Below are 7712 nucleotides of genomic sequence, written 5' to 3' on the forward strand. Positions count from 1 at the left end.
TTGAATCATGGATACAGGATCCTTTACACGTAAGACCTATTGCTCATGCCATTTGGGATCCTCATTTTGGGCAACCCGCTGTGGAAGCCTTTACTCGAGGAGGTGCTGCCGGTCCAGTGAATATCGCTTATTCTGGGGTTTATCAGTGGTGGTATACAATTGGATTGCGCACCAATGAAGATCTTTATACTGGAGCTCTTTTTCTATTATTTCTTTCTACGCTATCCTTAATAGGGGGTTGGTTACATCTACAACCCAAATGGAAGCCAAGCCTTTCGTGGTTCAAAAACGCCGAATCTCGTCTGAATCATCATTTGTCAGGACTTTTCGGAGTAAGTTCTTTGGCTTGGACAGGACATTTAGTTCATGTTGCTATTCCGGATCCAGGGGGAGTACGTTCGATGGAATAATTTCTTAGATGTATTACCCTATCCCCAGGGGTTGGGTCCCCTTCTGACGGGTCAGTGGAATCTTTATGCCCAAAATCCTGATTCGAGTAATCATTTATTTGGTACCACTCAAGGAGCGGGAACTGCCATTCTGACCCTTCTTGGGGGATTCCATCCACAAACACAAAGTTTGTGGCTGACCGATATTGCTCATCATCATTTAGCTATTGCATTATTTTTCTCATTGCCGGTCATATGTATCGAACTAACTTCGGAATTGGGCACAGTATCAAAGATCTTTTAGAAGCACATACTCCTCCGGGGGGTTCGATTAGGACGTGGGCATAAAGGCCTTTATGATACAATCAATAATTCGATTCATTTTCAATTAGGCCTTGCTCTAGCTTCCTTAGGGGTTATTACTTCCTTAGTAGCTCAACATATGTACTCTTTACCTGCTTATGCATTCATAGCACAAGACTTTACTACTCAAGCTGCTTTATATACTCATCACCAATACATTGCAGGGTTCATCATGACAGGGGCTTTTGCTCATGGAGCTATTTTTTTTCATTAGGGATTACAATCCGGAACAGAATGAAGATAATGTATTGGCAAGAATGTTAGACCATAAGGAAGCTATCATATCTCATTTAAGTTGGGCTAGCCTCTTCCTAGGATTCCATACCTTGGGCCTTTATGTTCATAACGACGTTATGCTTGCTTTTGGTACTCCAGAAAAGCAAATCTTGATTGAACCTATATTTGCCCAATGGATACAATCTGCTCATGGTAAGACGACATATGGGTTCGATATACTCTTATCTTCAACGAATGGCCCCGCTTTCAATGCAGGTCGAAACATATGGTTGCCCGGATGGTTGAATGCTGTTAATGAGAATAGTAATTCGCTTTTCTTAACAATAGGACCTGGGGATTTCTTGGTTCATCATGCTATTGCTCTAGGTTTGCATACAACTACATGATTTAGTAAAGGGTGCTTTAGATGCACGCGGTTCCAAATTAATGCCGGATAAAAGGATTTCGGGTATAGTTTTCCTTGCGACGGCCCAGGGCGCGGCGGTACTTGTGATATTTCTGCCTTGGGACGCGTTTTATTGGCAGTTTTCTGGATGTAAATACCATTGGATGGGTTACTTTTTATTGGCATTGGAAACACATTACATTATGGCAGGCAACGTTTCACAATTTAATGAATCCTCCACTTATTTGATGGGATGGTTAAGAGATTACCTATGGTTAAACTCTTCACAACTTATTAATGGATATAATCCTTTTGGGATGAATAGTTTATCAGTATGGGCTTGGATGTTCTTATTTGGACATCTTGTTTGGGCTACAGGATTTATGTTCTTAATTTCCTGGCGTGGATATTGGCAGGAATTAATTGAGACTTTAGCATGGGCTCATGAACGGACACCTTTGGCTAATTTAATTCGCTGGAGAGATAAGCCCGTGGCTCTTTCCATTGTGCAAGCAAGATTGGTCGGATTAGCCCACTTTTCCGTGGGTTATATATTCACTTATGCAGCTTTCTTGATTGCCTCAACATCAGGCAAGTTTGGTTAATTTAGTTATTTTTTTTTGTACTGTATCAGAACCCAGTTCATTACTCTTGATGGAGAGGGAGGATCCGCCTTTTTAGATTTTTGCTATTTATTTTTCTATCTAGGATTAGAACCATATACTTGGTAATAATAGGAACGGCACATTATGGCAAAAAAAAGTTTGATTCAGAGGGAGAAGAAGCGGCAGAAATTAGAACAAAATATCATTTGATTCGTCGATCCTCAAAAAAAAGATAAGAAGCAAAGTTTCCCCTTTGAGTTTGAGCGAAAAAACAAAAATGCAAGAAAAATTGCAATCCCTACCACGTAATAGTGCACCTACAACGCCTTCATCGACGTTGTTTTTTAACCGGAAGACCTAGAGCTAACTATCGAGACTTTGGGCTATCCGGACACATACTTCGAGAAATGGTTTATGCATGTTTGTTACCGGGTGCAACAAGATCCAGTTGGTAAGGATAAAATACCCTTTCTTTCATATTTGTATGGTTTTCTCGAATTGATGATCGTAGAAGAGCCCTCTTTACCATTCTGTATAAATGGACTATTCTATTGTATAGATATGGTAGAGGGGCCTATCCAACCCACTAGTTTCCCGCTAAGAAGGTGGAGCAGTATTGGTAGCTCACAAAGCTCATAACCTTGGGGTTACGGGTTCGATACTGACTACCTGCTCCATATTCCTTCTTTATGATATATGTATCATCCATTTGTATATGGTATATGGATTTGTTTTTCTTTCCTAAAAGAGTTTCGGTCTAACAGTTTTTTATTATTTCTCTGAATATAAAAAAGAAAGAATAAAATAAGAAAGAGAAGCGTCCATTGTCTAATGGATAGGACAGAGGTCTTCTAAACCTTTGGTATAGGTTCAAATCCTATTGGACGCAATCTTTTTTCTATCTATTCTTTAAATAACTATACTAAAAACGAAAAAAAATTTTGCATGATTCAAATGAAAAATCTTTGATTCCTCTTCTACTAACACGAGTTATACTAATAAGAGTAGACATGCTATATTTATGTTTGTTCCTGAAGGGAAAACCGTTCAAGCTGTTCCTGAATAGCTTCCTTCAAAAGGGTTTCTGCTTGCTCGGTGAATGTCTTACTAGAAGATATAATTTCTTGGAATTGAGGTTTAGTATCTTTTAGGTGTTTACGTAACTCATCCAGAAATTTCTTTACCTGTTCAATTTCTAACGAATCAAGATATCCTCTCGTTCCGGTATAAATAGTAGCTACCTGCTCTTCCACTGGGAGAGGGTTTGATTGGGATTGTTTAAGCAATTCCCGTAATCGTCGACCCTGCCAATTGATTCTGACTTGTTTTATCCAGAGCGGAGGCGAATTGTGCAAAGGCTTGTAATTCTGCGAATTGAGCTAGTTCCAATTTTGATTTGCCAGCTACTTGTTTCATGGCTTTAATTTGAGCTGCGGATCCTACTCTGGAAACTGAAATACCCACATTAATAGCAGGTCGAATTCCGGCATTGAATAGATCCGCGGATAAGAATATTTGTCCATCTGTAATTGAAATTACATTAGTAGGAATATAGGCGGAAACGTCTCCAGATTGAGTCTCCACTATTGGTAAAGCGGTCATACTCCCTTCGCCTAAAAGAGAATTTAATTTAGCGGCTCTTTCTAAAAGGCGTGAATGCAAATAAAAAACATCCCCTGGATAAGCTTCGCGGCCGGGAGGTCTTCTTAATAGAAGGGACATTTGGCGATAAGCTTGTGCCTGTTTGGAGAGATCATCATAAATTATTAAGGTATGCCGTTCGCGGTACATAAAATACTCAGCCAGGGCTGCTCCCGTATAAGGAGCGAGATATTGTAATGTAGCGGGTGAATCCGCCATTTCAGCTACTACAATAGTGTATTCCATGGCCCCCTCTTCGTGGAAAGTAGTTACTACTTGAGCCACGGAGGATGCTCTTTGACCGATAGCTACATAAACACATATTACATCTTGACCTTTTTGATTGAGAATTGTATCTGTGGCTACTGCTGTTTTGCCAGTCTGTCTGTCCCCAATAATTAACTCTCGCTGACCGCGCCCTATGGGGATCATCGAATCGATAGCAATAAGCCCTGTTTGAAGGGGTTCATATACGGAACGCCTAGAAATTATACCCGGAGCAGGAGATTCAATTAAGCGAGATTCTGAAGCGACAATTTCGCCTCTCCCATCAATAGGTTTAGCGAGAGCATTTATAACACGACCCAAGTAAGCCTCGCTCACGGGTATCTGAGCAATTCTTCCTGTTGCTTTTACAAAACTTCCCTCTTGTATCATCAACCCATCGCCCATTAATACAATCCCAACATTTTTAGATTCCAAATTCAGAGCAATACCTCTCGTCCCTTCTGCAAATTCGACTAATTCACCTGACATTATTTCACCAAGACCTATAATACGAGCAATCCCATCCCCCACTTGCACTACGCGACCGATATTCTCAATCCCTACTTTCCTATTATATTGTTCAATACGTTCGCGGAGAATTTTATTAATTTCGTCGACTCGAAGGGTTGCCATTAGTGTTTCTTTAATTTTTTTTTTTTTTGGAAGCAAGGGAAAATAATGCCTAAATTCTAAACAAAAGTAGAAGTTCAAAACCTAATAAATTGAATTATCTCTTCCATTCTATGGCCCCGAGAATGCCAATATTAGCACGAATCGTACGGAAATGTAACTCGGTATTCAAACAACTATTCAGAGTTCCTAGAGCTCCTTGTACAGCTTGTTGGAAAACCCGTTGTCGGACCTGATTCATCGCCCTTTGTTTTTCAAAATAAAGGGTTTCGTTTTTAGACTTTTCTAATTGTTCCAAACTAATAGAAGTAGCATTAATCAAATTTTCTTTTTCTCGTTCTATTTCAGAGTATCCATTCATTCGATACTCATCTGCTTCCAGTTCGACTTTCTGTAATCGAATACGAGCTTTTTCGAGTTGTTCAAGGGTCCCTTTACGCAATTCTTCCGAATTTCGAATAGTACTTAAAATCCTCTGTTTTCGATTATCTAATAAATCTTTTAATGAAAGTAGATTATCTTGCTATTAAGTTTACAATTTTTATGATCTCTTCCCGAACCAAACATGAATCTTTCGATTCATTTGGCTCTCCCGCTCCTTTTTTTCTTTTTTGTTATGTATTATGGCTATTTCCATATCTTTTTTTTATGTAATGAGCCTATCCTCTATCCTCTCTTTTCTGTTTGTATTTCTATATACCCAAACTTATATAAGACTAGATGAATATTAAGAGGACTCTTCCAACTAGATAAAAATCTATCATGGTCAGCAAAGTTGTTTCTTTATTTGTGTTTGCTCTGTTAGTTAATAATTTCAATTTCATTAAGAAAAACTAACTAAATAAATGGAAAATAAAAATTGATAGAATTCCTTTTATTTTTTCTTCAAATCCAAAAAATTTCTCTTTTTTTTATACATAGGTCGTCGATTTGGCATTGGAAAAAGGGCTGCGTGCCCTTCTAGTAAATAGTTCAAACTATTTTATCGATATGAGTGTTCTATATCAGATAAATTCTACACTAGCTATTTCCCGTTTAAAGCATTTCGAGACTAATACTAATGTAGTTGTAGAAAGAGTACCCCTTTTTGCCCGGACTTCAAGCAGTTTAGCTTTAACCGTGTTAATGGTCTCACATTATTGGTCTATAGAGAATCAAAGTAAATTTACCAATGAATCGCGAAATGCTATGGTTCTTCCATATGATTTCTGAAGTTATTCAGAAGTAATTCGTCGAGATCGTGCACCTTTTCTTATTTATCAAAAAAAATACTAAAAATATTCTAAAGTGCAGCCGGATAGATCCAATCTATTCTTGAAATAGACAACTCGCACACACTCCCTTTCCAAAAAAAATCAATACACCAACCACTACAGTTAGATTTATTAGATTTGTTGCTAAAATATCGGTATTAAGCCCGAAACTCCCAGCGAATGGCCAGTGAGCTAAAAAAACAAAAGAATGGGTTACATTTTTCATATGCTCTCCTCTTATAGATAGGACGAACAAAGAAGAAAGTTTTTCGATTACTTACTTCGCTCGTCCTTTTTTGATCGGTTTTTTTAATGCAAATAGATTCAATCTAATAATTTCTTTTAGATTAAGTCTTAGGTCTCGTTTGACCTGTGAAAGATCTCCTTTGTTGAAATGTTCCCAAAATTCCTAAAATAAAAGGAAAAATACTTTCCACTGTCCTAAACTAAGGACGGGAAGGAAGAGGGCGAGCATATCCTCTAAATTGATCATGCTCAAATCAGCCCTTCTTGGGGTTCCTAGGGTATTGTCTGTCCCGATAAATACAAAATTTCCGGAATAATATAAAAAAGAAATAATATAATAAATAGGAGTAAAGTAAAGTATTGATATACTTAGAATTACATAAGCAAATGCCAATGTACTAAAAAAAGAAAAAAGTATCTAATCTAAAGGACTCATTTTCTTTTTTAGGATTAAACAAAAGGGTTCGCAAATAAAAGCGCTAGTGCCACAACCAGTCCATAAATTGTTAAAGCTTCCATAAAAGCTAGACTAAGCAATAAAGTACCTCTTATTTTACCTTCTGCTTCTGGCTGTCTCGCAATACCTTCTACAGCTTGTCCTGCAGCAGTACCTTGACCAACTCCGGGCCCAATAGAAGCAAGCCCTACGGCCAATCCAGCAGCAATAACGGAAGCAGCAGCAATTAGTGGATTCATGATGAGTTCCTCGTGTCAAAAAAAAAGAAATGGTTAAGGATACAATCAACCAAGAAATTATTACTTCCAACTTCTAAGCTCTATCGGGTAGAAGTAACTAATAAGTACAAATAAATGATAATCGAAATCGTTCGAATTACTTCGAGATCTCGTTTTTAGTTTCTAATCATTAGAGGTTTGTGTAAATCCATATGATTCTCATTATTCTATTTCTCTTTCTTTTCAACCAATCACTCTTTTATTCCATCCTTTTTTTTACTCTTCGATATCTTTGAGTTCCCATTTTTTCCCCTTCATCTAACATAATAAAAGACGAAATACAGGAAGAACCCCTATTGAAATCGAACTAATCCAAATCCAATAGGAATCAAATCAAGATATACAATTGATAACAATATGCTGCATAGAACTAGATATGGAATCCAGTTCCATATAGAAGGGAATTCTATATATCGGATTAGATAATGAATCTAACTTAGGAATAAAAAAAATCCCATATACATTTGTTTCTTCTATTTTGTTTGCCTATTTTCTCATTTTCTATTGAATCCGATTCTAAAATCATTCTTTAGAAAGCCACACAAAAGATGACTGTCTTATAGGCATTAAAGATATAGATCTAACCTGACTTGGCCCCCCTGAATGCATATATACTTTACCTCTTCCATAATATAGTCTATTCTCTCTCCTACAACTCTAGGTTGTATATTCATACGCCTTTCGAACTATTTAGTTTTCCAACTAAGAGGATTATCCGGAATCATGCATGAATTGGGCTAAGCTAAAAAAAGAAAGACTATTTCAAAAACTAGTTAATTCAATGATGACCTTCCATGGATTCACCTATATAGGCTGCGGCTAACGTTGCAAAAATAAGAGCTTGAATACCGCTTGTAAATAATCCAAGAAACATGACCGGTATAGGGACTACTAAGGGGACTAAAGAAACAAGAACAACAACGACTAATTCATCCGCCAATATATTTCCGAAAAGTCGAAA

The 7712-nt window shown here is 37.5% G+C and overlaps 1 non-coding gene and 1 pseudogene across 2 annotated transcripts; both read left to right on the forward strand.

Moving 5' to 3' along the window:
- The first annotated feature begins 851 nt into the window (after positions 1-851).
- On the forward strand, positions 852-5790 carry LOC118473847 (photosystem I P700 chlorophyll a apoprotein A2-like; annotated as a pseudogene). Its single transcript, XR_004853688.1, has one exon. The product of XR_004853688.1 is annotated as a photosystem I P700 chlorophyll a apoprotein A2-like (transcript).
- Positions 2797-2868, forward strand: TRNAR-UCU (transfer RNA arginine (anticodon UCU)). Its single transcript has one exon. It is a non-coding gene; the product is annotated as a tRNA-Arg (tRNA).
- Positions 5791-7712: the final 1922 nt, after the last annotated feature.

The sequence above is a fragment of the Zea mays genome, unplaced genomic scaffold (assembly GCF_902167145.1).
Source record: "Zea mays cultivar B73 unplaced genomic scaffold, Zm-B73-REFERENCE-NAM-5.0 scaffold_146, whole genome shotgun sequence".
Classification (NCBI taxonomy): Eukaryota; Viridiplantae; Streptophyta; class Magnoliopsida; order Poales; family Poaceae; genus Zea; species Zea mays.